Here is a 24745-nt window from a genome sequence, read left to right on the forward strand (position 1 = left end):
ATTTAGCTCATTTATGCTTGTCCTCAACCTCACGGACGAATGGATTGACAGTACGCCCCGTCTCTGCCACCAGAGGGAGCTTGAAGGCATTGAGCAATGAGAGCGAAGATGTAGTGACTGTCAAGGGCTGTAACCATGGATGGGACGCTGATGGTGTAACAGTGCCTATGATGCACACGACACACCTGCTGATGGAGGTGTGGGCCTGATTTTCAGGACTGCGCGCTCTCCGTTCCGAGGGGCCATGGATGCTGCCCGAATGTAACCATGCGGCCCGGCATCAATCTTGTCTTCTAGAGAAGGAAAATGATGATGACTGTTTGGGAGGCATTCCAAGCATATGAATTCTTGCTTTGTTTGCTATGAATTCACTGCCAGAGAAGGCTGAGAGATGGCCAGGAGTGCCACCAGCTTCCCCTGCCGCACATTCCATGTTGATAGCTGTCCCAGGCACGGGCCAGCGCCGTGCAATTTTTCCTGGTGACAGTTACTACCGTAACAGCAGTTATAACTATGCGTGACGTCATAATCGTGCTCTGACAGTCTCCGGTGGGCTGTCTTGAGGTGGATCCTGATTCAGGCACCAAATTGTCTGCCATGATGCCAAAACGTCTGCGACGCTGTATCTACAGGACGAGGCGGAGGAGGCGATTGGGCCCCTTTGGACTTCATTCAAAATAATTAGGACAGGGCTAGACTGGTGTCTTTATTTTATTGCCGACTAGGAAAAACCATGAAAAACTGCCGAGAAGAAAACTGAAGTGTCTCATAAAAAGAGGAGAGCAGGTAGTTTAGACAGCAAAAAGCCTACAACACCCGGTATTCCCAAGCGGTCCCCCATCCAAGTACTGACCAGGCCCTACGCTGCTTTACTACGGTGTTCGGACGAGAACCGGTATATTCAGCGTGGTATGGTCGTAGGCAACATACCTACAGAATTTAGCTCATTTATGCTTGTCCTCAACCTCACGGACGAACGGATTGACAGTACGCCCCGTCTCTGCCACCAGAGGGAGCTTGAAGGCATTGACCAATGAGAGCGAAGATGTAGTGACTGTGAAGGGCTGTAACCATGGATGGGATGCTGATGGTGTAACAGTGCCTATGATGCACACGACACACCTGTTGATGGAGGTGTGGGCCTGATTTTCTGGACTGCGCGCTCTGCGTTCCGAGGGGCCATGGATGCTGCCCGAATGTCACGATGCGGCCCGGCATCAATCTTGTCTTCTACAGAAGGAAAATGATGATGACTGTTTTGGGAGGCATTCCAAGCATATGAATTCTTGCTTTGTTTGCTATGAATTCACTGCCAGAGAAGGCCGAGATATGGCCAGGAGTGCCACCAGCTTCCCCTGAAGAACATTCCAGGTTGATAGCTGTCCCAGGCACGGGCCAGCGCCTTGCATTTTTTCCTGGTCACAGTTACTACCGTAACAGCAGTTATAACTATGCGTGACGTCATAATCGTGCTCTGACAGTCTCCGGTGGGCTGTCTTTAAGTGGATCCTGATTGAGGCGCCAAATTGTCTGCCATGATGCCAAAACGTCTGCGACGCTGTATCTACAGGACGAGGCGGAGGAGACGATGTTGTCCCTTTGGACTTCATTCAAAGTAATTAGGACATGACTAGACTGGTGTCTTTATTTTATTGCCGACTAGGAAAAACCATGAAAAATTGAAGAGAAGAAAAATGAAGTGTCTTATAAAAAGAGGAGAGCAGGTAGTTTAGACAGCAAAAAGCCTACAACACCCGGTATTCCCAAGCGGTCTCCCATCCAAGTACTGACCAGGCCCTACGCTGCTTTACTACGGTGTTCGGACGAGAACCAGTATATTCAGCGTGGTATGGTCGTAGGCAACATACCTACAGAATTTAGCTCATTTATGCTTGTCCTCAACCTCACGGACGAACGGATTGACAGTACGCCCCGTCTCTGCCACCAGAGGGAGCTTGAAGGCATTGACCAATGAGAGCGAAGATGTAGTGACTGTGAAGGGCTGTAACCATGGATGGGATGCTGATGGTGTAACAGTGCCTATGATGCACACGACACACCTGCTGATGGAGGTGTGGGCCTGATTTTCTGGACTGCGCGCTCTGCGTTCCGAGGGGCCATGGATGCTGCCCGAATGTCACGATGCGGCCCGGCATCAATCTTGTCAACTACAGAAGGAAAATGATGATGACTGTTTTGGGAGGCATTCCAAGCATATGAATTCTTGCTTTGTTTGCTATGAATTCACTGCCAGAGAAGGCCGAGATATGGCCAGGAGTGCCACCAGCTTCCCCTGAAGAACATTCCCGGTTGATAGCTGTCCCAGGCACGGGCCAGCGCCTTGCTTTTTTTCCTGGTCACAGTTACTACCGTAACAGCAGTTATAACTATGCGTGACGTCATAATCGTGCTCTGACAGTCTCCGGTGGGCTGTCTTTAAGTGGATCCTGATTGAGGCGCCAAATTGTCTGCCATGATGCCAAAACGTCTGCGACGCTGTATCTACAGGACGAGGCGGAGGAGGCGATGTTGTCCCTTTGGACTTCATTCAAAATAATTAGGACATGACTAGACTGGTGTCTTTATTTTATTGCCGACTAGGAAGAACCATGAAAAATTGAAGAGAAGAAAAATGAAGTGTCTTATAAAAAGAGGAGAGCAGGTAGTTTAGACAGCAAAAAGCCTACAACACCCGGTATTCCCAAGCGGTCTCCCATCCAAGTACTGACCAGGCCCTACGCTGCTTTACTACGGTGTTCGGACGAGAACCGGTATATTCAGCGTGGTATGGTCGTAGGCAACATACCTACAGAATTTAGCTCATTTATGCTTGTCCTCAACCTCACGGACGAACGGATTGACAGTACGCCCCGTCTCTGCCACCAGAGGGAGCTTGAAGGCATTGACCAATGAGAGCGAAGATGTAGTGACTGTGAAGGGCTGTAACCATGGATGGGATGCTGAGGGTGTAACAGTGCCTATGATGCACACGACACACCTGCTGATGGAGGTGTGGGCCTGATTTTCTGGACTGCGCGCTCTGCGTTCCGAGGGGCCATGGATGCTGCCCGAATGTCACCATGCGGCCCGGCATCAATCTTGTCTTCTAGAGAAGGAAAATGATGATGACTGTTTTGGGAGGCATTCCAAGCATATGAATTCTTGCTTTGTTTGCTATGAATTCACTGCCAGAGAAGGCTGAGAGATGGCCAGGAGTGCTAGCAGCTTCCCCTGCCGCACATTCCATGTTGATATCTGTCCCAGGCACGGGCCAGCGCCGTGCAATTTTTCCTGGTGACAGTTACTACCGTGACAGCAGTTATAACTATGCGTGACGTCATAATTGTGCTCTGACAGTCTCCGGTGGGCTGTCTTGAGGTGGATCCTGATTCAGGCACCAAATTGTCTGCCATGATGCCAAAACGTCTGCGATGATGTGTCTACAGGACGAGGCGCAGGAGGCGATTGGGCCCCTTTGGACTTCATTCAAAATAATTAGGACAGGACTAGACTAGTGTCTTTATTTTATTGCCGACTAGGAAAAACCATGAAAAATTGTCGAGAAAAAAAATGAAGTTTCTCATAAAAAGAGGAGAGCAGGTAGTTTAGACAGCAAAAAGCCTACAACACCCGGTATTCCCAAACGGTCTCCCATCCAAGTACTGACCAGGCCCTACACTGCTTTACTACGGTGTTCGGACGAGAACCGGTATATTCAGCGTGGTATGGTCGTAGGCAACATACCTACAGAATTTAGCTCATTTATGCTTGTCCTCAACCTCACGGACGAATGGATTGACAGTACGCCCCGTCTCTGCCACCAGAGGGAGCTTGAAGGCATTGAGCAATGAGAGCGAAGATGTAGTGACTGTCAAGGGCGGTAACGATGGATGGGATGCTGATGGTGTAACAGTGCCTATGATGCACACGACACACCTGCTGATGGAGGTGTGGGCCTGATTTTCAGGACTGCGCGCTCTCCGTTCCGAGGGGCCATGGATGCTGCCCGAATGTAACCATGCGGCCCGGCATCAATCTTGTCTTCTAGAGAAGGAAAATGATGATGACTGTTTGGGAGGCATTCCAAGCATATGAATTCTTGCTTTGTTTGCTATGAATTCACTGCCAGAGAAGGCTGAGAGATGGCCAGGAGTGCCACCAGCTTCCCCTGCCGCACATTCCATGTTGATAGCTGTCCCAGGCACGGGCCAGCGCCGTGCAATTTTTCCTGGTGACAGTTACTACCGTAACAGCAGTTATAACTATGCGTGACGTCATAATTGTGCTCTGACAGTCTCCGGTGGGCTGTCTTGAGGTGGATCCTGATTCAGGCACCAAATTGTCTGCCATGATGCCAAAACGTCTGCGACGCTGTATCTACAGGACGAGGCGGAGGAGGCGATTGGGCCCCTTTGGACTTCATTCAAAATAATTAGGACAGGACTAGACTGGTGTCTTTATTTTATTGCCGACTAGGAAAAACCATGAAAAACTGCCGAGAAGAAAAATGAAGTGTCTCATAAAAAGAGGAGAGCAGGTAGTTTAGACAGCAAAAAGCCTACAACACCCGGTATTCCCAAGCGGTCTCCCATCCAAGTACTGACCAGGCCCTACGCTGCTTTACTACGGTGTTCGGACGAGAACCGGTATATTCAGCGTGGTATGGTCGTAGGCAACATACCTACAGAATTTAGCTCATTTATCCTTGTCCTCAACCTCACGGACGAACGGATTGACAGTACGCCCCGTCTCTGCCACCAGAGGGAGCTTGAAGGCATTGACCAATGAGAGCGAAGATGTAGTGACTGTGAAGGGCTGTAACCATGGATGGGATGCTGATGGTGTAACAGTGCCTATGATGCACACGACACACCTGCTGATGGAGGTGTGGGCCTGATTTTCTGGACTGCGCGCTCTGCGTTCCGAGGGGCCATGGATGCTGCCCGAATGTCACGATGCGGCCCGGCATCAATCTTGTCTTCTACAGAAGGAAAATGATGATGACTGTTTTGGGAGGCATTCCAAGCATATGAATTCTTGCTTTGTTTGCTATGAATTCACTGCCAGAGAAGGCCGAGATATGGCCAGGAGTGCCACCAGCTTCCCCTGAAGAACATTCCAGGTTGATAGCTGTCCCAGGCAAGGGCCAGCGCCTTGCATTTTTTCCTGGTCACAGTTACTACCGTAACAGCAGTTATAACTATGCGTGACGTCATAATCGTGCTCTGACAGTCTCCGGTGGGCTGTCTTTAAGTGGATCCTGATTGAGGCGCCAAATTGTCTGCCATGATGCCAAAACGTCTGCGACGCTGTATCTACAGGACGAGGCGGAGGAGGCGATGTTGTCCCTTTGGACTTCATTCAAAATAATTAGGACATGACTAGACTGGTGTCTTTATTTTATTGCCGACTAGGAAGAACCATGAAAAATTGAAGAGAAGAAAAATGAAGTGTCTTATAAAAAGAGGAGAGCAGGTAGTTTAGACAGCAAAAAGCCTACAACACCCGGTATTCCCAAGCGGTCTCCCATCCAAGTACTGACCAGGCCCTACGCTGCTTTACTACGGTGTTCGGACGAGAACCGGTATATTCAGCGTGGTATGGTCGTAGGCAACATACCTACAGAATTTAGCTCATTTATGCTTGTCCTCAACCTCACGGACGAACGGATTGACAGTACGCCCCGTCTCTGCCACCAGAGGGAGCTTGAAGGCATTGACCAATGAGAGCGAAGATGTAGTGACTGTGAAGGGCTGTAACCATGGATGGGATGCTGAGGGTGTAACAGTGCCTATGATGCACACGACACACCTGCTGATGGAGGTGTGGGCCTGATTTTCTGGACTGCGCGCTCTGCGTTCCGAGGGGCCATGGATGCTGCCCGAATGTCACCATGCGGCCCGGCATCAATCTTGTCTTCTAGAGAAGGAAAATGATGATGACTGTTTTGGGAGGCATTCCAAGCATATGAATTCTTGCTTTGTTTGCTATGAATTCACTGCCAGAGAAGGCTGAGAGATGGCCAGGAGTGCTAGCAGCTTCCCCTGCCGCACATTCCATGTTGATATCTGTCCCAGGCACGGGCCAGCGCCGTGCAATTTTTCCTGGTGACAGTTACTACCGTGACAGCAGTTATAACTATGCGTGACGTCATAATTGTGCTCTGACAGTCTCCGGTGGGCTGTCTTGAGGTGGATCCTGATTCAGGCACCAAATTGTCTGCCATGATGCCAAAACGTCTGCGATGATGTGTCTACAGGACGAGGCGCAGGAGGCGATTGGGCCCCTTTGGACTTCATTCAAAATAATTAGGACAGGACTAGACTAGTGTCTTTATTTTATTGCCGACTAGGAAAAACCATGAAAAATTGTCGAGAAAAAAAATGAAGTTTCTCATAAAAAGAGGAGAGCAGGTAGTTTAGACAGCAAAAAGCCTACAACACCCGGTATTCCCAAACGGTCTCCCATCCAAGTACTGACCAGGCCCTACACTGCTTTACTACGGTGTTCGGACGAGAACCGGTATATTCAGCGTGGTATGGTCGTAGGCAACATACCTACAGAATTTAGCTCATTTATGCTTGTCCTCAACCTCACGGACGAATGGATTGACAGTACGCCCCGTCTCTGCCACCAGAGGGAGCTTGAAGGCATTGAGCAATGAGAGCGAAGATGTAGTGACTGTCAAGGGCTGTAACGATGGATGGGATGCTGATGGTGTAACAGTGCCTATGATGCACACGACACACCTGCTGATGGAGGTGTGGGCCTGATTTTCAGGACTGCGCGCTCTCCGTTCCGAGGGGCCATGGATGCTGCCCGAATGTAACCATGCGGCCCGGCATCAATCTTGTCTTCTAGAGAAGGAAAATGATGATGACTGTTTGGGAGGCATTCCAAGCATATGAATTCTTGCTTTGTTTGCTATGAATTCACTGCCAGAGAAGGCTGAGAGATGGCCAGGAGTGCCACCAGCTTCCCCTGCCGCACATTCCATGTTGATAGCTGTCCCAGGCACGGGCCAGCGCCGTGCAATTTTTCCTGGTGACAGTTACTACCGTAACAGCAGTTATAACTATGCGTGACGTCATAATTGTGCTCTGACAGTCTCCGGTGGGCTGTCTTGAGGTGGATCCTGATTCAGGCACCAAATTGTCTGCCATGATGCCAAAACGTCTGCGACGCTGTATCTACAGGACGAGGCGGAGGAGGCGATTGGGCCCCTTTGGACTTCATTCAAAATAATTAGGACAGGACTAGACTGGTGTCTTTATTTTATTGCCGACTAGGAAAAACCATGAAAAACTGCCGAGAAGAAAAATGAAGTGTCTCATAAAAAGAGGAGAGCAGGTAGTTTAGACAGCAAAAAGCCTACAACACCCGGTATTCCCAAGCGGTCTCCCATCCAAGTACTGACCAGGCCCTACGCTGCTTTACTACGGTGTTCGGACGAGAACCGGTATATTCAGCGTGGTATGGTCGTAGGCAACATACCTACAGAATTTAGCTCATTTATCCTTGTCCTCAACCTCACGGACGAACGGATTGACAGTACGCCCCGTCTCTGCCACCAGAGGGAGCTTGAAGGCATTGACCAATGAGAGCGAAGATGTAGTGACTGTGAAGGGCTGTAACCATGGATGGGATGCTGATGGTGTAACAGTGCCTATGATGCACACGACACACCTGCTGATGGAGGTGTGGGCCTGATTTTCTGGACTGCGCGCTCTGCGTTCCGAGGGGCCATGGATGCTGCCCGAATGTCACGATGCGGCCCGGCATCAATCTTGTCTTCTACAGAAGGAAAATGATGATGACTGTTTTGGGAGGCATTCCAAGCATATGAATTCTTGCTTTGTTTGCTATGAATTCACTGCCAGAGAAGGCCGAGATATGGCCAGGAGTGCCACCAGCTTCCCCTGAAGAACATTCCAGGTTGATAGCTGTCCCAGGCAAGGGCCAGCGCCTTGCATTTTTTCCTGGTCACAGTTACTACCGTAACAGCAGTTATAACTATGCGTGACGTCATAATCGTGCTCTGACAGTCTCCGGTGGGCTGTCTTTAAGTGGATCCTGATTGAGGCGCCAAATTGTCTGCCATGATGCCAAAACGTCTGCGACGCTGTATCTACAGGACGAGGCGGAGGAGGCGATGTTGTCCCTTTGGACTTCATTCAAAGTAATTAGGACATGACTAGACTGGTGTCTTTATTTTATTGCCGACTAGGAAAAACCATGAAAAATTGAAGAGAAGAAAAATGAAGTGTCTTATAAAAAGAGGAGAGCAGGTAGTTTAGACAGCAAAAAGCCTACAACACCCGGTATTCCCAAGCGGTCTCCCATCCAAGTACTGACCAGGCCCTACGCTGCTTTACTACGGTGTTCGGACGAGAACCGGTATATTCAGCGTGGTATGGTCGTAGGCAACATACCTACAGAATTTAGCTCATTTATGCTTGTCCTCAACCTCACGGACGAACGGAGTGACAGTACGCCCCGTCTCTGCCACCAGAGGGAGCTTGAAGGCATTGACCAATGAGAGCGAAGATGTAGTGACTGTGAAGGGCTGTAACCATGGATGGGATGCTGATGGTGTAACAGTGCCTATGATGCACACGACACACCTGCTGATGGAGGTGTGTGCCTGATTTTCTGGACTGCGCGCTCTGCGTTCCGAGGGGCCATGGATGCTGCCCGAATGTCACGATGCGGCCCGGCATCAATCTTGTCTTCTACAGAAGGAAAATGATGATGACTGTTTTGGGAGGCATTCCAAGCATATGAATTCTTGCTTTGTTTGCTATGAATTCACTGCCAGAGAAGGCCGAGATATGGCCAGGAGTGCCACCAGCTTCCCCTGAAGAACATTCCAGGTTGATAGCTGTCCCAGGCACGGGCCAGCGCCTTGCATTTTTTCCTGGTCACAGTTACTACCGTAACAGCAGTTATAACTATGCGTGACGTCATAATCGTGCTCTGACAGTCTCCGGTGGGCTGTCTTTAAGTGGATCCTGATTGAGGCGCCAAATTGTCTGCCATGATGCCAAAACGTCTGCGACGCTGTATCTACAGGACGAGGCGGAGGAGGCGATGTTGTCCCTTTGGACTTCATTCAAAATAATTAGGACATGACTAGACTGGTGTCTTTATTTTATTGCCGACTAGGAAAAACCATGAAAAATTGAAAAGAAAAATGAAGTGTCTTATAAAAAGAGGAGAGCAGGTAGTTTAGACAGCAAAAAGCCTACAACACCATGTTGATATCTGTCCCAGGCACGTGCCAGTGCTGTGCAATTTTTCCTGGTGACAGTTACTACCGTGACAGCAGTTATAACTATGCGTGACGTGATAATCGTGCTCTGACTTTCTTGACTGCGCGCTGTACGTTCCGAGGGGCCATGGATATTGAACGAATGGCACGACGCGGTCCCTCATCAGTCTTGTCTTTTAGAGAAGGAAAATGATGATGACTGTTTGGGAGGCATTCCAAGCATATGAATTCTTGCTTTGTTTACTATGAATTCACTGCCAGAGTAGGCCGAGATATGGCCAGGAGTGCCACCAGCTTCCTCTGCCGCACATTCCATGTTGATATCTCTCCCAGGCACGGGCCAGCGCCGTGCAATTTTTCGTGGTGACAGTTACTACCGTAACAGCAGTTATAACTATGCGTGACGTCATAATCGTGCTCTGACAGTCTCCGGTGGGCTGTCTTGAAGTGGATCCTGATTGAGGCACCAAATTGTCTGCCATGATGCCAAAAGTGTCTCATAAAAAGAGGAGAGCAGGTAGTTTAGACAGCAAAAAGCCTACAACACCCGGTATTCCCAAACGGTCTCCCATCCAAGTACTGACCAGGCCCTACACTGCTTTACTACGGTGTTCGGATGAAAACCAGTATATTCAGCGTGGTATGGTCGTAGGCAACATACCTACAGAATTTAGCTCATTTATGCTTGTCCTCAACCTCACGGACGAACGGATTGACTGTACGCCCCGTCTCTGCCACCAGAGGGAGCTTGAAGGCATTGACCAATGAGAGCGAAGATGTAGTGACTGTGAAGGGCTGTAACCATGGATGGGATGCTGATGGTGTAACAGTGCCTATGATGCACACGACACACCTGCTGATGGAGGTGTGGGCCTGATTTTCTGGACTGCGCGCTCTCCGTTCCGAGGGGCCATGGATGCTGCCCGAATGTCACGATGCGGCCCGGCATCAATCTTGTCTTCTAGAGAAGGAAAATGATGATGACTGTTTTATGAGGCATTCCAAGCATATGAATTCTTGCTTTGTTTGCTATGAAGGTGTTTGCCTGACTTTCTTGACTGCGCGCTGTACGTTTCGAGGGGCCATGGATACTGAACGAATGGTACGACGCGGTCCCTCATCAGTCTTGTCTTTTAGAGAAGGAAAATGATGATGACTGTTTGGGAGGCATTCCAAGCATATGAATTCTTGCTTTGTTTACTATGAATTCACTACCAGAGAAGGTCGAGATATGGCCAGGAGTGCCACCAGCTTCCTCTGCCGCACATTCCATGTTGATATATCTCCCAGGCACGGGCCAGCGCCGTGCAATTTTTCCTGGTGACAGTTACTACCGTAACAGCAGTTATAACTATGCGTGACGTCATAATCGTGCTCTGACATTCTCCGGTGGGCTGTCTTGAAGTGGATCCTGATTCAGGCACCAAATTGTCTGCCATGATGCCAAAACGTCTGCGATGCTGTATCTACAGGACGAGGCGGAGGAGGCGATGTTGTCCCTTTGGACTTCATTCAAAATAATTAGGACAGGACTAGACTGGTGTCTTTATTTTATTGCCGACTAGGAAAAACCATGAAAAATTACCGAGAAGAAAAATGAAGTGTCTCATAAAAAGAGGAGAGCAGGTAGTTTAGACAGCAAAAAGCCTACAACACCCGGTATTCCCAAGCGGTCTCCCATCCAAGTACTGACCAGGCCCTACGCTGCTTTACTACGGTGTTCGGACGAGAACCGGTATATTCAGCGTGGTATGGTCGTAGGCAACATACCTACAGAATTTAGCTCATTTATGCTTGTCCTCAACCTCACGGACGAACGGATTGACAGTACGCCCCGTCTCTGCCACCAGAGGGAGCTTGAAGGCATTGACCAATGAGAGCGAAGATGTAGTGACTGTCAAGGGCTGTAACCATGGATGGGATGCTGATGGTGTAACAGTGCCTATGATGCACACGACACACCTGCTGATGGAGGTGTGGGCCTGATTTTCTGGACTGCGCGCTCTCCGTTCCGAGGGGCCATGGATGCTGCCCGAATGTCACGATGCGGCCCGGCATCAATCTTGTCTTCTAGAGAAGGAAAATGATGATGACTGTTTTGGGAGGCATTCCAAGCATATGAATTCTTGCTTTGTTTGCTATGAATTCATTGCCAGAGAAGGCTGAGAGAAGGCCAGGAGTGCCACCAGCTTCCCCTGCCGCACATTCCATGTTGATAGCTGTCCCAGGCACGGGCCAGCGCCGTGCAATTTTTCCTGGTGACAGTTACTACCGTAACAGCAGTTATAACTATGCGTGACGTCATAATCGTGCTCTGACAGTCTCCGGTGGGCTGTCTTGAGGTGGATCCTGATTCAGGCACCAAATTGTCTGCCATGATGCCAAAACGTCTGCGACGCTGTATCTACAGGACGAGGCGGAGGAGGCGATGTTGTCCCTTTGGACTTCATTCAAAATAATTAGGACAGGACTAGACTGGTGTCTTTATTTTATTGCCGACTAGGAAAAACCATGAAAAACTGCCGAGAAGAAAAATGAAGTGTCTCATAAAAAGAGGAGAGCAGGTAGTTTAGACAGCAAAAAGCCTACAACACCCGGTATTCCCAAGCGGTCTCCCATCCAAGTACTGACCAGGCCCTACGCTGCTTTACTACGGTGTTCGGACGAGAACCGGTATATTCAGCGTGGTATGGTCCTAGGCAACATACCCACAGAATTTAGCTCATTTATGCTTGTCCTCAACCTCACGGACGAACGGATTGACAGTACGCCCCGTCTCTGCCACCAGAGGGAGCTTGAAGGCATTGACCAATGAGAGCGAAGATGTAGTGACTGTCAAGGGCTGTAACCATGGATGGGATGCTGATGGTGTAACAGTGCCTATGATGCACACGACACACCTGCTGATGGAGGTGTGGGCCTGATTTTCTGGACTGCGCGCTCTCCGTTCCGAGGGGCCATGGATGCTGCCCGAATGTCACGATGCGGCCCGGCATCAATCTTGTCTTCTAGAGAAGGAAAATGATGATGACTGTTTTGGGAGGCATTCCAAGCATATGAATTCTTGCTTTGTTTGCTATGAATTCATTGCCAGAGAAGGCTGAGAGAAGGCCAGGAGTGCCACCAGCTTCCCCTGCCGCACATTCCATGTTGATAGCTGTCCCAGGCACGGGCCAGCGCCGTGCAATTTTTCCTGGTGACAGTTACTACCGTAACAGCAGTTATAACTATGCGTGACGTCATAATCGTGCTCTGACAGTCTCCGGTGGGCTGTCTTGAGGTGGATCCTGATTCAGGCACCAAATTGTCTGCCATGATGCCAAAACGTCTGCGACGCTGTATCTACAGGACGAGGCGGAGGAGGCGATGTTGTCCCTTTGGACTTCATTCAAAATAATTAGGACAGGACTAGACTGGTGTCTTTATTTTATTGCCGACTAGGAAAAACCATGAAAAACTGCCGAGAAGAAAAATGAAGTGTCTCATAAAAAGAGGAGAGCAGGTAGTTTAGACAGCAAAAAGCCTACAACACCCGGTATTCCCAAGCGGTCTCCCATCCAAGTACTGACCAGGCCCTACGCTGCTTTACTACGGTGTTCGGACGAGAACCGGTATATTCAGCGTGGTATGGTCCTAGGCAACATACCCACAGAATTTAGCTCATTTATGCTTGTCCTCAACCTCACGGACGAACGGATTGACAGTACGCCCCGTCTCTGCCACCAGAGGGAGCTTGAAGGCATTGACCAATGAGAGCGAAGATGTAGTGACTGTCAAGGGCTGTAACCATGGATGGGATGCTGATGGTGTAACAGTGCCTATGATGCACACGACACACCTGCTGATGGAGGTGTGGGCCTGATTTTCTGGACTGAGCGCTCTCCGTTCCGAGGGGCCATGGATGCTGCCCGAATGTCACGATGCGGCCCGGCATCAATCTTGTCTTCTAGAGAAGGAAAATGATGATGACTGTTTTATGAGGCATTCCAAGCATATGAATTCTTGCTTTGTTTGCTATGAATTCACTGCCAGAGAAGGCTGAGAGTTGGCCAGGAGTGCCACCAGCTTCCTCTGCCGCACATTCCAAGTTGATATCTCTCCCAGGCACGGGCCAGCGCCGTGCAATTTTTCCTGGTGACAGTTACTACCGTAACAGCAGTTATAACTATGCGTGACGCTATAATCGTGCTCTGACAGTCTCCGGTGGGCTGTCTTGAAGTGGATCCTGATTCAGGCACCAAATTGTCTGCCATGATGCCAAAACGTCTGCGATGCTGTATCTACAGGACGAGGCGGAGGAGGCGATGTTGTCCCTTTGGACTTCATTCAAAATAATTAGGACATGACTAGACTGGTGTCTTTATTTTATTGCCGACTAGGAAAAACCATGAAAAATTGAAGAGAAGAAAAATGAAGTGTCTTATAAAAAGAGGAGAGCAGGTAGTTTAGACAGCAAAAAGCCTACAACACCCGGTATTCCCAAGCGGTCTCCCATCCAAGTACTGACCAGGCCCTACGCTGCTTTACTACGGTGTTCGGACGAGAACCGGTATATTCAGCGTGGTATGGTCGTAGGCAACATACCTACAGAATTTAGCTCATTTATGCTTGTCCTCAACCTCACGGACGAACGGATTGACAGTACGCCCCGTCTCTGCCACCAGAGGGAGCTTGAAGGCATTGACCAATGAGAGCGAAGATGTAGTGACTGTCAAGGGCTGTAACCATGGATGGGATGCTGATGGTGTAACAGTGCCTATGATGCACACGACACACCTGCTGATGGAGGTGTGGGCCTGATTTTCTGGACTGCGCGCTCTCCGTTCCGAGGGGCCATGGATGCTGCCCGAATGTCACGATGCGGCCCGGCATCAATCTTGTCTTCTAGAGAAGAAAAATGATGATGACTGTTTTATGAGGCATTCCAAGCATATGAATTCTTGCTTTGTTTGCTATGAATTCACTGCCAGAGAAGGCTGAGAGATGGCCAGGAGTGCCACCAGCTTCCTCTGCCGCACATTCCAAGTTGATATCTCTCCAAGGCACGGGCCAGCGCCGTGCAATTTTTTCCTGGTGACAGTTACTACCGTAACAGCAGTTATAACTATGCGTGACGTCATAATCGTGCTCTGACAGTCTCCGGTGGGCTGTCTTGAGGTGGATCCTGATTCAGGCACCAAATTGTCTGCCATGATGCCAAAACGTCTGCGACGCTGTATCTACAGGACGAGGCGGAGGAGGCGATGTTGTCCCTTTGGACTTCATTCAAAATAATTAGGACAGGACTAGACTGGTGTCTTTATTTTATTGCCGACTAGGAAAAACCATGAAAAATTGCCGAGAAGAAAAATGAAGTGTCTCATAAAAAGAGGAGAGCAGGTAGTTTAGACAGCAAAAAGCCTACAACACCCGGTATTCCCAAGTGGTCTCCCATCCAAGTACTGACCAGGCCCTACGCTGCTTTACTACGGTGTTCGGACGAGAACCGGTATATTCAGCGTGGTATGGTCGTAGGCAACATACCCACAGAATTTAGCTCATTTATGCTTGTCCTCAACCTCACGGACGAACGGATTGACAGTACGCCCCGTCTCTGCCACCAGAGGGAGCTTGAAGGCATTGACCAATGAGAGCGAAGATGTAGTGACTGTCAAGGGCTGTAACCATGGATGGGATGCTGATGGTGTAACAGTGCCTATGATGCACACGACACACCTGCTGATGGAGGTGTGGGCCTGATTTTCTGGACTGCGCGCTCTCCGTTCCGAGGGGCCATGGATGCTGCCCGAATGTCACGATGCGGCCCGGCATCAATCTTGTCTTCTAGAGAAGGAAAATGATGATGACTGTTTTATGAGGCATTCCAAGCATATGAATTCTTGCTTTGTTTGCTATGAATTCACTGCCAGAGAAGGCTGAGAGATGGCCAGGAGTGCCACCAGCTTCCTCTGCCGCACATTCCATGTTGATATCTCTCCCAGGCACGGGCCAGCGCCGTGCAATTTTTCCTGGTGACAGTTACTACCGTAACAGCAGTTATAACTATGCGTGACGTCATCATCGTGCTCTGACAGTCTCCGGTGGGCTGTCTTTAAGTGGATCCTGATTGAGGCACCAAATTGTCTGCCATGATGCCAAACCGTCTGCGATGCTGTTTCTACAGGACGAGGCGGAGGAGGCGATGTTGTCCCTTTGGACTTCATTCAAAATAATTAGGACATGACTAGACTGGTGTCTTTATTTTATTGCCGACTAGGAAAAACCATGAAACATTGCCGAGAAGAAAAATGAAGTGTCTCAGAAAAAGAGGAGAGCAGGTAGTTTAGACAGCAAAAAGCCTACAACACCCGGTATTCCCAAGCGGTCTCCCATCCAAGTACTGACCAGGCCCTACGCTGCTTTACTACGGTGTTCGGACGAGAACCGGTATATTCAGCGTGGTATGGTCGTAGGCAACATACCTACAGAATTTAGCTCATTTATGCTTGTCCTCAACCTCACGGACGAACGGATTGACAGTACGCCCCGTCTCTGCCACCAGAGGGAGCTTGAAGGCATTGACCAATGAGAGCGAAGATGTAGTGACTGTCAAGGGCTGTAACCATGGATGGGATGCTGATGGTGTAACAGTGCCTATGATGCACACGACACACCTGCTGATGGAGGTGTGGGCCTGATTTTCTGGACTGCGCGCTCTCCGTTCCGAGGGGCCATGGATGCTGCCCGAATGTCACGATGCGGCCCGGCATCAATCTTGTCTTCTAGAGAAGGAAAATGATGATGACTGTTTTATGAGGCATTCCAAGCATATGAATTCTTGCTTTGTTTGCTATGAATTCACTGCCAGAGAAGGCTGAGAGATGGCCAGGAGTGCCACCAGCTTCCTCTGCCGCACATTCCAAGTTGATATCTCTCCCAGGCACGGGCCAGCGCCGTGCAATTTTTTCCTGGTGACAGTTACTACCGTAACAGCAGTTATAACTATGCGTGACGTCATCATCGTGCTCTGACAGTCTCCGGTGGGCTGTCTTGAGGTGGATCCTGATTCAGGCACCAAATTGTCTGCCATGATGCCAAAACGTCTGCGACGCTGTATCTACAGGACGAGGCGGAGGAGGCGATGTTGTCCCTTTGGACTTCATTCAAAATAATTAGGACAGGACTAGACTGGTGTCTTTATTTTATTGCCGACTAGGAAAAACCATGAAAAATTGCCGAGAAGAAAAATGAAGTGTCTCATAAAAAGAGGAGAGCAGGTAGTTTAGACAGCAAAAAGCCTACAACACCCGGTATTCCCAAGCGGTCTCCCATCCAAGTACTGACCAGGCCCTACGCTGCTTTACTACGGTGTTCGGACGAGAACCGGTATATTCAGCGTGGTATGGTCGTAGGCAACATACCCACAGAATTTAGCTCATTTATGCTTGTCCTCAACCTCACGGACGAACGGATTGACAGTACGCCCCGTCTCTGCCACCAGAGGGAGCTTGAAGGCATTGACCAATGAGAGCGAAGATGTAGTGACTGTCAAGGGCTGTAACCATGGATGGGATGCTGATGGTGTAACAGTGCCTATGATGCACACGACACACCTGCTGATGGAGGTGTGGGCCTGATTTTCTGGACTGCGCGCTCTCCGTTCCGAGGGGCCATGGATGCTGCCCGAATGTCACGATGCGGCCCGGCATCAATCTTGTCTTCTAGAGAAGGAAAATGATGATGACTGTTTTATGAGGCATTCCAAGCATATGAATTCTTGCTTTGTTTGCTATGAATTCACTGCCAGAGAAGGCTGAGAGATGGCCAGGAGTGCCAGCAGCTTCCTCTGCCGCACATTCCAAGTTGATATCTGTCCCAGGCACGGGCCAGCGCCGTGCAATTTTTTCCTGGTGACAGTTACTACCGTAACAGCAGTTATAACTATGCGTGACGTCATAATCGTGCTCTGACAGTCTCCGGTGGGCTGTCTTGAGGTGGATCCTGATTCAGGCACCAAATTGTCTGCCATGATGCCAAAACGTCTGCGACGCTGTATCTACAGGACGAGGCGGAGGAGGCGATGTTGTCCCTTTGGACTTCATTCAAAATAATTAGGACAGGACTAGACTGGTGTCTTTATTTTATTGCCGACTAGGAAAAACCATGAAAAACTGCCGAGAAGAAAAATGAAGTGTCTCATAAAAAGAGGAGAGCAGGTAGTTTAGACAGCAAAAAGCCTACAACACCCGGTATTCCCAAGCGGTCTCCCATCCAAGTACTGACCAGGCCCTACGCTGCTTTACTACGGTGTTCGGACGAGAACCGGTATATTCAGCGTGGTATGGTCGTAGGCAACATACCTACAGAATTTAGCTCATTTATCCTTGTCCTCAACCTCACGGACGAACGGATTGACAGTACGCCCCGTCTCTGCCACCAGAGGGAGCTTGAAGGCATTGACCAATGAGAGCGAAGATGTAGTGACTGTGAAGGGCTGTAACCATGGATGGGATGCTGATGGTGTAACAGTGCCTATGATGCACACGACACACCTGCTGATGGAGGTGTGGGCCTGATTTTCTGGACTGCGCGCTCTGCGTTCCGAGGGGCCATGGATGCTGCCCGAATGTCACGATGCGGCCCGGCATCAATCTTGTCTTCTACAGAAGGAAAATGATGATGACTGTTTTGGGAGGCATTCCAAGCATATGAATTCTTGCTTTGTTTGCTATGAATTCACTGCCAGAGAAGGCCGAGATATGGCCAGGAGTGCCACCAGCTTCCCCTGAAGAACATTCCAGGTTGATAGCTGTCCCAGGCAAGGGCCAGCGCCTTGCATTTTTTCCTGGTCACAGTTACTACCGTAACAGCAGTTATAACTATGCGTGACGTCATAATCGTGCTCTGACAGTCTCCGGTGGGCTGTCTTTAAGTGGATCCTGATTGAGGCGCCAAATTGTCTGCCATGATGCCAAAACGTCTGCGACGCTGTATCTACAGGACGAGGCGGAGGAGGCGATGTTGTCCCTTTGGACTTCATTCAAAATAATTAGGACATGACTAGACTGGTGTCTTTATTTTATTGCCGACTAGGAAGAACCATGAAAAATTGAAGAGAAGAAAAATGAAGTGTCTTATAAAAAGAGGAGAGCAGGTAGTTTAGACAGCAAAAAGCCTACAACACCCGGTATTCCCAAGCGGTCTCCCATCCAAGTACTGACCAGGCCCTACGCTGCTTTACTACGGTGTTCGGACGAGAACCGGTATATTCAGCGTGGTATGGTCGTAGGCAACATACCTACAGAATTTAGCTCATTTATGCTTGTCCTCAACCTCACGGACGAACGGATTGACAGTACGCCCCGTCTCTGCCACCAGAGGGAGCTTGAAGGCATTGACCAATGAGAGCGAAGATGTAGTGACTGTGAAGGGCTGTAACCATGGATGGGATGCTGAGGGTGTAACAGTGCCTATGATGCACACGACACACCTGCTGATGGAGGTGTGGGCCTGATTTTCTGGACTGCGCGCTCTGCGTTCCGAGGGGCCATGGATGCTGCCCGAATGTCACCATGCGGCCCGGCATCAATCTTGTCTTCTAGAGAAGGAAAATGATGATGACTGTTTTGGGAGGCATTCCAAGCATATGAATTCTTGCTTTGTTTGCTATGAATTCACTGCCAGAGAAGGCTGAGAGATGGCCAGGAGTGCTAGCAGCTTCCCCTGCCGCACATTCCATGTTGATATCTGTCCCAGGCACGGGCCAGCGCCGTGCAATTTTTCCTGGTGACAGTTACTACCGTGACAGCAGTTATAACTATGCGTGACGTCATAATTGTGCTCTGACAGTCTCCGGTGGGCTGTCTTGAGGTGGATCCTGATTCAGGCACCAAATTGTCTGCCATGATGCCAAAACGTCTGCGATGATGTGTCTACAGGACGAGGCGCAGGAGGCGATTGGGCCCCTTTGGACTTCATTCAAAATAATTAGGACAGGACTAGACTAGTGTCTTTATTTTATTGCCGACTAGGAAAAACCATGAAAAATTGTCGAGAAAAAAAATGAAGTTTCTCATAAAAAGAGGAGAGCAGGTAGTTTAGACAGCAAAAAGCCTACAACACCCGGTATTCCCAAACGGTCTCCCATCCAAGTACTGACCAGGCCCTACACTGCTTTACTACGGTGTTCGGACGAGAACCGGTATATTCAGCGTGGTATGGTCGTAGGCAACATACCTACAGAATTTAGCTCATTTATGCTTGTCCTCAACCTCACGGACGAATGGATTGACAGTACGCCCCGTCTCTGCCACCAGAGGGAGCTTGAAGGCATTGAGCAATGAGAGCGAAGATGTAGTGACTGTCAAGGGCTGTAACGATGGATGGGATGCTGATGGTGTAACAGTGCCTATGATGCACACGACACACCTGCTGATGGAGGTGTGGGCCTGATTTTCAGGACTGCGCGCTCTCCGTTCCGAGGGGCCATGGATGCTGCCCGAATGTAACCATGCGGCCCGGCATCAATCTTGTCTTCTAGAGAAGGAAAATGATGATGACTGTTTGGGAGGCATTCCAAGCATATGAATTCTTGCTTTGTTTGCTATGAATTCACTGCCAGAGAAGGCTGAGAGATGGCCAGGAGTGCCACCAGCTTCCCCTGCCGCACATTCCATGTTGATAGCTGTCCCAGGCACGGGCCAGCGCCGTGCAATTTTTCCTGGTGACAGTTACTACCGTAACAGCAGTTATAACTATGCGTGACGTCATAATTGTGCTCTGACAGTCTCCGGTGGGCTGTCTTGAGGTGGATCCTGATTCAGGCACCAAATTGTCTGCCATGATGCCAAAACGTCTGCGACGCTGTATCTACAGGACGAGGCGGAGGAGGCGATTGGGCCCCTTTGGACTTCATTCAAAATAATTAGGACAGGACTAGACTGGTGTCTTTATTTTATTGCCGACTAGGAAAAACCATGAAAAACTGCCGAGAAGAAAAATGAAGTGTCTCATAAAAAGAGGAGAGCAGGTAGTTTAGACAGCAAAAAGCCTACAACACCCGGTATTCCCAAGCGGTCTCCCATCCAAGTACTGACCAGGCCCTACGCTGCTTTACTACGGTGTTCGGACGAGAACCGGTATATTCAGCGTGGTATGGTCGTAGGCAACATACCTACAGAATTTAGCTCATTTATCCTTGTCCTCAACCTCACGGACGAACGGATTGACAGTACGCCCCGTCTCTGCCACCAGAGGGAGCTTGAAGGCATTGACCAATGAGAGCGAAGATGTAGTGACTGTGAAGGGCTGTAACCATGGATGGGATGCTGATGGTGTAACAGTGCCTATGATGCACACGACACACCTGCTGATGGAGGTGTGGGCCTGATTTTCTGGACTGCGCGCTCTGCGTTCCGAGGGGCCATGGATGCTGCCCGAATGTCACGATGCGGCCCGGCATCAATCTTGTCTTCTACAGAAGGAAAATGATGATGACTGTTTTGGGAGGCATTCCAAGCATATGAATTCTTGCTTTGTTTGCTATGAATTCACTGCCAGAGAAGGCCGAGATATGGCCAGGAGTGCCACCAGCTTCCCCTGAAGAACATTCCAGGTTGATAGCTGTCCCAGGCAAGGGCCAGCGCCTTGCATTTTTTCCTGGTCACAGTTACTACCGTAACAGCAGTTATAACTATGCGTGACGTCATAATCGTGCTCTGACAGTCTCCGGTGGGCTGTCTTTAAGTGGATCCTGATTGAGGCGCCAAATTGTCTGCCATGATGCCAAAACGTCTGCGACGCTGTATCTACAGGACGAGGCGGAGGAGGCGATGTTGTCCCTTTGGACTTCATTCAAAGTAATTAGGACATGACTAGACTGGTGTCTTTATTTTATTGCCGACTAGGAAAAACCATGAAAAATTGAAGAGAAGAAAAATGAAGTGTCTTATAAAAAGAGGAGAGCAGGTAGTTTAGACAGCAAAAAGCCTACAACACCCGGTATTCCCAAGCGGTCTCCCATCCAAGTACTGACCAGGCCCTACGCTGCTTTACTACGGTGTTCGGACGAGAACCGGTATATTCAGCGTGGTATGGTCGTAGGCAACATACCTACAGAATTTAGCTCATTTATGCTTGTCCTCAACCTCACGGACGAACGGAGTGACAGTACGCCCCGTCTCTGCCACCAGAGGGAGCTTGAAGGCATTGACCAATGAGAGCGAAGATGTAGTGACTGTGAAGGGCTGTAACCATGGATGGGATGCTGATGGTGTAACAGTGCCTATGATGCACACGACACACCTGCTGATGGAGGTGTGTGCCTGATTTTCTGGACTGCGCGCTCTGCGTTCCGAGGGGCCATGGATGCTGCCCGAATGTCACGATGCGGCCCGGCATCAATCTTGTCTTCTACAGAAGGAAAATGATGATGACTGTTTTGGGAGGCATTCCAAGCATATGAATTCTTGCTTTGTTTGCTATGAATTCACTGCCAGAGAAGGCCGAGATATGGCCAGGAGTGCCACCAGCTTCCCCTGAAGAACATTCCAGGTTGATAGCTGTCCCAGGCACGGGCCAGCGCCTTGCATTTTTTCCTGGTCACAGTTACTACCGTAACAGCAGTTATAACTATGCGTGACGTCATAATCGTGCTCTGACAGTCTCCGGTGGGCTGTCTTTAAGTGGATCCTGATTGAGGCGCCAAATTGTCTGCCATGATGCCAAAACGTCTGCGACGCTGTATCTACAGGACGAGGCGGAGGAGGCGATGTTGTCCCTTTGGACTTCATTCAAAATAATTAGGACATGACTAGACTGGTGTCTTTATTTTATTGCCGACTAGGAAAAACCATGAAAAATTGAAAAGAAAAATGAAGTGTCTTATAAAAAGAGGAGAGCAGGTAGTTTAGACAGCAAAAAGCCTACAACACCATGTTGATATCTGTCCCAGGCACGTGCCAGTGCTGTGCAATTTTTCCTGGTGACAGTTACTACCGTGACAGCAGTTATAACTATGCGTGACGTGATAATCGTGCTCTGACTTTCTTGACTGCGCGCTGTACGTTCCGAGGGGCCATGGATATTGAACGAATGGCACGACGCGGTCCCTCATCAGTCTTGTCTTTTAGAGAAGGAAAATGATGATGACTGTTTGGGAGGCATTCCAAGCATATGAATTCTTGCTTTGTTTACTATGAATTCACTGCCAGAGTAGGCCGAGATATGGCCAGGAGTGCCACCAGCTTCCTCTGCCGCACATTCCATGTTGATATCTCTCCCAGGCACGGGCCAGCGCCGTGCAATTTTTCGTGGTGACAGTTACTACCGTAACAGCAGTTATAACTATGCGTGACGTCATAATCGTGCTCTGACAGTCTCCGGTGGGCTGTCTTGAAGTGGATCCTGATTGAGGCACCAAATTGTCTGCCATGATGCCAAAAGTGTCTCATAAAAAGAGGAGAGCAGGTAGTTTAGACAGCAAAAAGCCTACAACACCCGGTATTCCCAAACGGTCTCCCATCCAAGTACTGACCAGGCCCTACACTGCTTTACTACGGTGTTCGGATGAAAACCAGTATATTCAGCGTGGTATGGTCGTAGGCAACATACCTACAGAATTTAGCTCATTTATGCTTGTCCTCAACCTCACGGACGAACGGATTGACTGTACGCCCCGTCTCTGCCACCAGAGGGAGCTTGAAGGCATTGACCAATGAGAGCGAAGATGTAGTGACTGTGAAGGGCTGTAACCATGGATGGGATGCTGATGGTGTAACAGTGCCTATGATGCACACGACACACCTGCTGATGGAGGTGTGGGCCTGATTTTCTGGACTGCGCGCTCTCCGTTCCGAGGGGCCATGGATGCTGCCCGAATGTCACGATGCGGCCCGGCATCAATCTTGTCTTCTAGAGAAGGAAAATGATGATGACTGTTTTATGAGGCATTCCAAGCATATGAATTCTTGCTTTGTTTGCTATGAAGGTGTTTGCCTGACTTTCTTGACTGCGCGCTGTACGTTTCGAGGGGCCATGGATACTGAACGAATGGTACGACGCGGTCCCTCATCAGTCTTGTCTTTTAGAGAAGGAAAATGATGATGACTGTTTGGGAGGCATTCCAAGCATATGAATTCTTGCTTTGTTTACTATGAATTCACTACCAGAGAAGGTCGAGATATGGCCAGGAGTGCCACCAGCTTCCTCTGCCGCACATTCCATGTTGATATATCTCCCAGGCACGGGCCAGCGCCGTGCAATTTTTCCTGGTGACAGTTACTACCGTAACAGCAGTTATAACTATGCGTGACGTCATAATCGTGCTCTGACATTCTCCGGTGGGCTGTCTTGAAGTGGATCCTGATTCAGGCACCAAATTGTCTGCCATGATGCCAAAACGTCTGCGATGCTGTATCTACAGGACGAGGCGGAGGAGGCGATGTTGTCCCTTTGGACTTCATTCAAAATAATTAGGACAGGACTAGACTGGTGTCTTTATTTTATTGCCGACTAGGAAAAACCATGAAAAATTACCGAGAAGAAAAATGAAGTGTCTCATAAAAAGAGGAGAGCAGGTAGTTTAGACAGCAAAAAGCCTACAACACCCGGTATTCCCAAGCGGTCTCCCATCCAAGTACTGACCAGGCCCTACGCTGCTTTACTACGGTGTTCGGACGAGAACCGGTATATTCAGCGTGGTATGGTCGTAGGCAACATACCTACAGAATTTAGCTCATTTATGCTTGTCCTCAACCTCACGGACGAACGGATTGACAGTACGCCCCGTCTCTGCCACCAGAGGGAGCTTGAAGGCATTGACCAATGAGAGCGAAGATGTAGTGACTGTCAAGGGCTGTAACCATGGATGGGATGCTGATGGTGTAACAGTGCCTATGATGCACACGACACACCTGCTGATGGAGGTGTGGGCCTGATTTTCTGGACTGCGCGCTCTCCGTTCCGAGGGGCCATGGATGCTGCCCGAATGTCACGATGCGGCCCGGCATCAATCTTGTCTTCTAGAGAAGGAAAATGATGATGACTGTTTTGGGAGGCATTCCAAGCATATGAATTCTTGCTTTGTTTGCTATGAATTCATTGCCAGAGAAGGCTGAGAGAAGGCCAGGAGTGCCACCAGCTTCCCCTGCCGCACATTCCATGTTGATAGCTGTCCCAGGCACGGGCCAGCGCCGTGCAATTTTTCCTGGTGACAGTTACTACCGTAACAGCAGTTATAACTATGCGTGACGTCATAATCGTGCTCTGACAGTCTCCGGTGGGCTGTCTTGAGGTGGATCCTGATTCAGGCACCAAATTGTCTGCCATGATGCCAAAACGTCTGCGACGCTGTATCTACAGGACGAGGCGGAGGAGGCGATGTTGTCCCTTTGGACTTCATTCAAAATAATTAGGACAGGACTAGACTGGTGTCTTTATTTTATTGCCGACTAGGAAAAACCATGAAAAACTGCCGAGAAGAAAAATGAAGTGTCT

The 24745-nt window shown here is 49.4% G+C and overlaps 24 non-coding genes across 24 annotated transcripts; all 24 read right to left on the reverse strand.

The window, feature by feature from the left end:
* Nucleotides 1–804: 804 nt before the first annotated feature.
* LOC140228107 (5S ribosomal RNA) lies at nucleotides 805–923 on the reverse strand. Its single transcript, XR_011901112.1, has one exon. It is a non-coding gene; the product is annotated as a 5S ribosomal RNA (ribosomal RNA).
* An 819-nt stretch (nucleotides 924–1742) lies between these two features.
* On the reverse strand, nucleotides 1743–1861 carry LOC140228118 (5S ribosomal RNA). The gene has a single exon (XR_011901123.1). It is a non-coding gene; the product is annotated as a 5S ribosomal RNA (ribosomal RNA).
* An 819-nt stretch (nucleotides 1862–2680) lies between these two features.
* LOC140228226 (5S ribosomal RNA) lies at nucleotides 2681–2799 on the reverse strand. Its single transcript, XR_011901222.1, has one exon. It is a non-coding gene; the product is annotated as a 5S ribosomal RNA (ribosomal RNA).
* Nucleotides 2800–3618: 819 nt separating this feature from the next.
* On the reverse strand, nucleotides 3619–3737 carry LOC140228130 (5S ribosomal RNA). Its single transcript, XR_011901135.1, has one exon. It is a non-coding gene; the product is annotated as a 5S ribosomal RNA (ribosomal RNA).
* An 818-nt stretch (nucleotides 3738–4555) lies between these two features.
* LOC140228069 (5S ribosomal RNA) lies at nucleotides 4556–4674 on the reverse strand. The gene has a single exon (XR_011901077.1). It is a non-coding gene; the product is annotated as a 5S ribosomal RNA (ribosomal RNA).
* An 819-nt stretch (nucleotides 4675–5493) lies between these two features.
* On the reverse strand, nucleotides 5494–5612 carry LOC140228070 (5S ribosomal RNA). Its single transcript, XR_011901078.1, has one exon. It is a non-coding gene; the product is annotated as a 5S ribosomal RNA (ribosomal RNA).
* Nucleotides 5613–6431: 819 nt separating this feature from the next.
* LOC140228132 (5S ribosomal RNA) lies at nucleotides 6432–6550 on the reverse strand. Its single transcript, XR_011901136.1, has one exon. It is a non-coding gene; the product is annotated as a 5S ribosomal RNA (ribosomal RNA).
* Nucleotides 6551–7368: 818 nt separating this feature from the next.
* On the reverse strand, nucleotides 7369–7487 carry LOC140228071 (5S ribosomal RNA). Its single transcript, XR_011901079.1, has one exon. It is a non-coding gene; the product is annotated as a 5S ribosomal RNA (ribosomal RNA).
* Nucleotides 7488–8306: 819 nt separating this feature from the next.
* On the reverse strand, nucleotides 8307–8425 carry LOC140228072 (5S ribosomal RNA). The gene has a single exon (XR_011901080.1). It is a non-coding gene; the product is annotated as a 5S ribosomal RNA (ribosomal RNA).
* Nucleotides 8426–9806: 1381 nt separating this feature from the next.
* On the reverse strand, nucleotides 9807–9925 carry LOC140228171 (5S ribosomal RNA). Its single transcript, XR_011901173.1, has one exon. It is a non-coding gene; the product is annotated as a 5S ribosomal RNA (ribosomal RNA).
* Nucleotides 9926–10915: 990 nt separating this feature from the next.
* On the reverse strand, nucleotides 10916–11034 carry LOC140228073 (5S ribosomal RNA). Its single transcript, XR_011901081.1, has one exon. It is a non-coding gene; the product is annotated as a 5S ribosomal RNA (ribosomal RNA).
* An 819-nt stretch (nucleotides 11035–11853) lies between these two features.
* LOC140228140 (5S ribosomal RNA) lies at nucleotides 11854–11972 on the reverse strand. The gene has a single exon (XR_011901144.1). It is a non-coding gene; the product is annotated as a 5S ribosomal RNA (ribosomal RNA).
* An 819-nt stretch (nucleotides 11973–12791) lies between these two features.
* LOC140228141 (5S ribosomal RNA) lies at nucleotides 12792–12910 on the reverse strand. Its single transcript, XR_011901145.1, has one exon. It is a non-coding gene; the product is annotated as a 5S ribosomal RNA (ribosomal RNA).
* An 819-nt stretch (nucleotides 12911–13729) lies between these two features.
* On the reverse strand, nucleotides 13730–13848 carry LOC140228075 (5S ribosomal RNA). The gene has a single exon (XR_011901083.1). It is a non-coding gene; the product is annotated as a 5S ribosomal RNA (ribosomal RNA).
* An 820-nt stretch (nucleotides 13849–14668) lies between these two features.
* Nucleotides 14669–14787, reverse strand: LOC140228221 (5S ribosomal RNA). The gene has a single exon (XR_011901217.1). It is a non-coding gene; the product is annotated as a 5S ribosomal RNA (ribosomal RNA).
* An 819-nt stretch (nucleotides 14788–15606) lies between these two features.
* On the reverse strand, nucleotides 15607–15725 carry LOC140228076 (5S ribosomal RNA). Its single transcript, XR_011901084.1, has one exon. It is a non-coding gene; the product is annotated as a 5S ribosomal RNA (ribosomal RNA).
* Nucleotides 15726–16545: 820 nt separating this feature from the next.
* LOC140228077 (5S ribosomal RNA) lies at nucleotides 16546–16664 on the reverse strand. The gene has a single exon (XR_011901085.1). It is a non-coding gene; the product is annotated as a 5S ribosomal RNA (ribosomal RNA).
* Nucleotides 16665–17484: 820 nt separating this feature from the next.
* Nucleotides 17485–17603, reverse strand: LOC140228079 (5S ribosomal RNA). Its single transcript, XR_011901086.1, has one exon. It is a non-coding gene; the product is annotated as a 5S ribosomal RNA (ribosomal RNA).
* An 819-nt stretch (nucleotides 17604–18422) lies between these two features.
* LOC140228080 (5S ribosomal RNA) lies at nucleotides 18423–18541 on the reverse strand. The gene has a single exon (XR_011901087.1). It is a non-coding gene; the product is annotated as a 5S ribosomal RNA (ribosomal RNA).
* Nucleotides 18542–19360: 819 nt separating this feature from the next.
* Nucleotides 19361–19479, reverse strand: LOC140228134 (5S ribosomal RNA). The gene has a single exon (XR_011901138.1). It is a non-coding gene; the product is annotated as a 5S ribosomal RNA (ribosomal RNA).
* An 818-nt stretch (nucleotides 19480–20297) lies between these two features.
* LOC140228081 (5S ribosomal RNA) lies at nucleotides 20298–20416 on the reverse strand. The gene has a single exon (XR_011901088.1). It is a non-coding gene; the product is annotated as a 5S ribosomal RNA (ribosomal RNA).
* Nucleotides 20417–21235: 819 nt separating this feature from the next.
* On the reverse strand, nucleotides 21236–21354 carry LOC140228082 (5S ribosomal RNA). The gene has a single exon (XR_011901089.1). It is a non-coding gene; the product is annotated as a 5S ribosomal RNA (ribosomal RNA).
* A 1381-nt stretch (nucleotides 21355–22735) lies between these two features.
* On the reverse strand, nucleotides 22736–22854 carry LOC140228172 (5S ribosomal RNA). Its single transcript, XR_011901174.1, has one exon. It is a non-coding gene; the product is annotated as a 5S ribosomal RNA (ribosomal RNA).
* A 990-nt stretch (nucleotides 22855–23844) lies between these two features.
* LOC140228083 (5S ribosomal RNA) lies at nucleotides 23845–23963 on the reverse strand. The gene has a single exon (XR_011901090.1). It is a non-coding gene; the product is annotated as a 5S ribosomal RNA (ribosomal RNA).
* Nucleotides 23964–24745: the final 782 nt, after the last annotated feature.

The sequence above is a fragment of the Diadema setosum genome, chromosome 4 (assembly GCF_964275005.1).
Source record: "Diadema setosum chromosome 4, eeDiaSeto1, whole genome shotgun sequence".
NCBI lineage: Eukaryota > Metazoa > Echinodermata > Echinoidea > Diadematoida > Diadematidae > Diadema > Diadema setosum.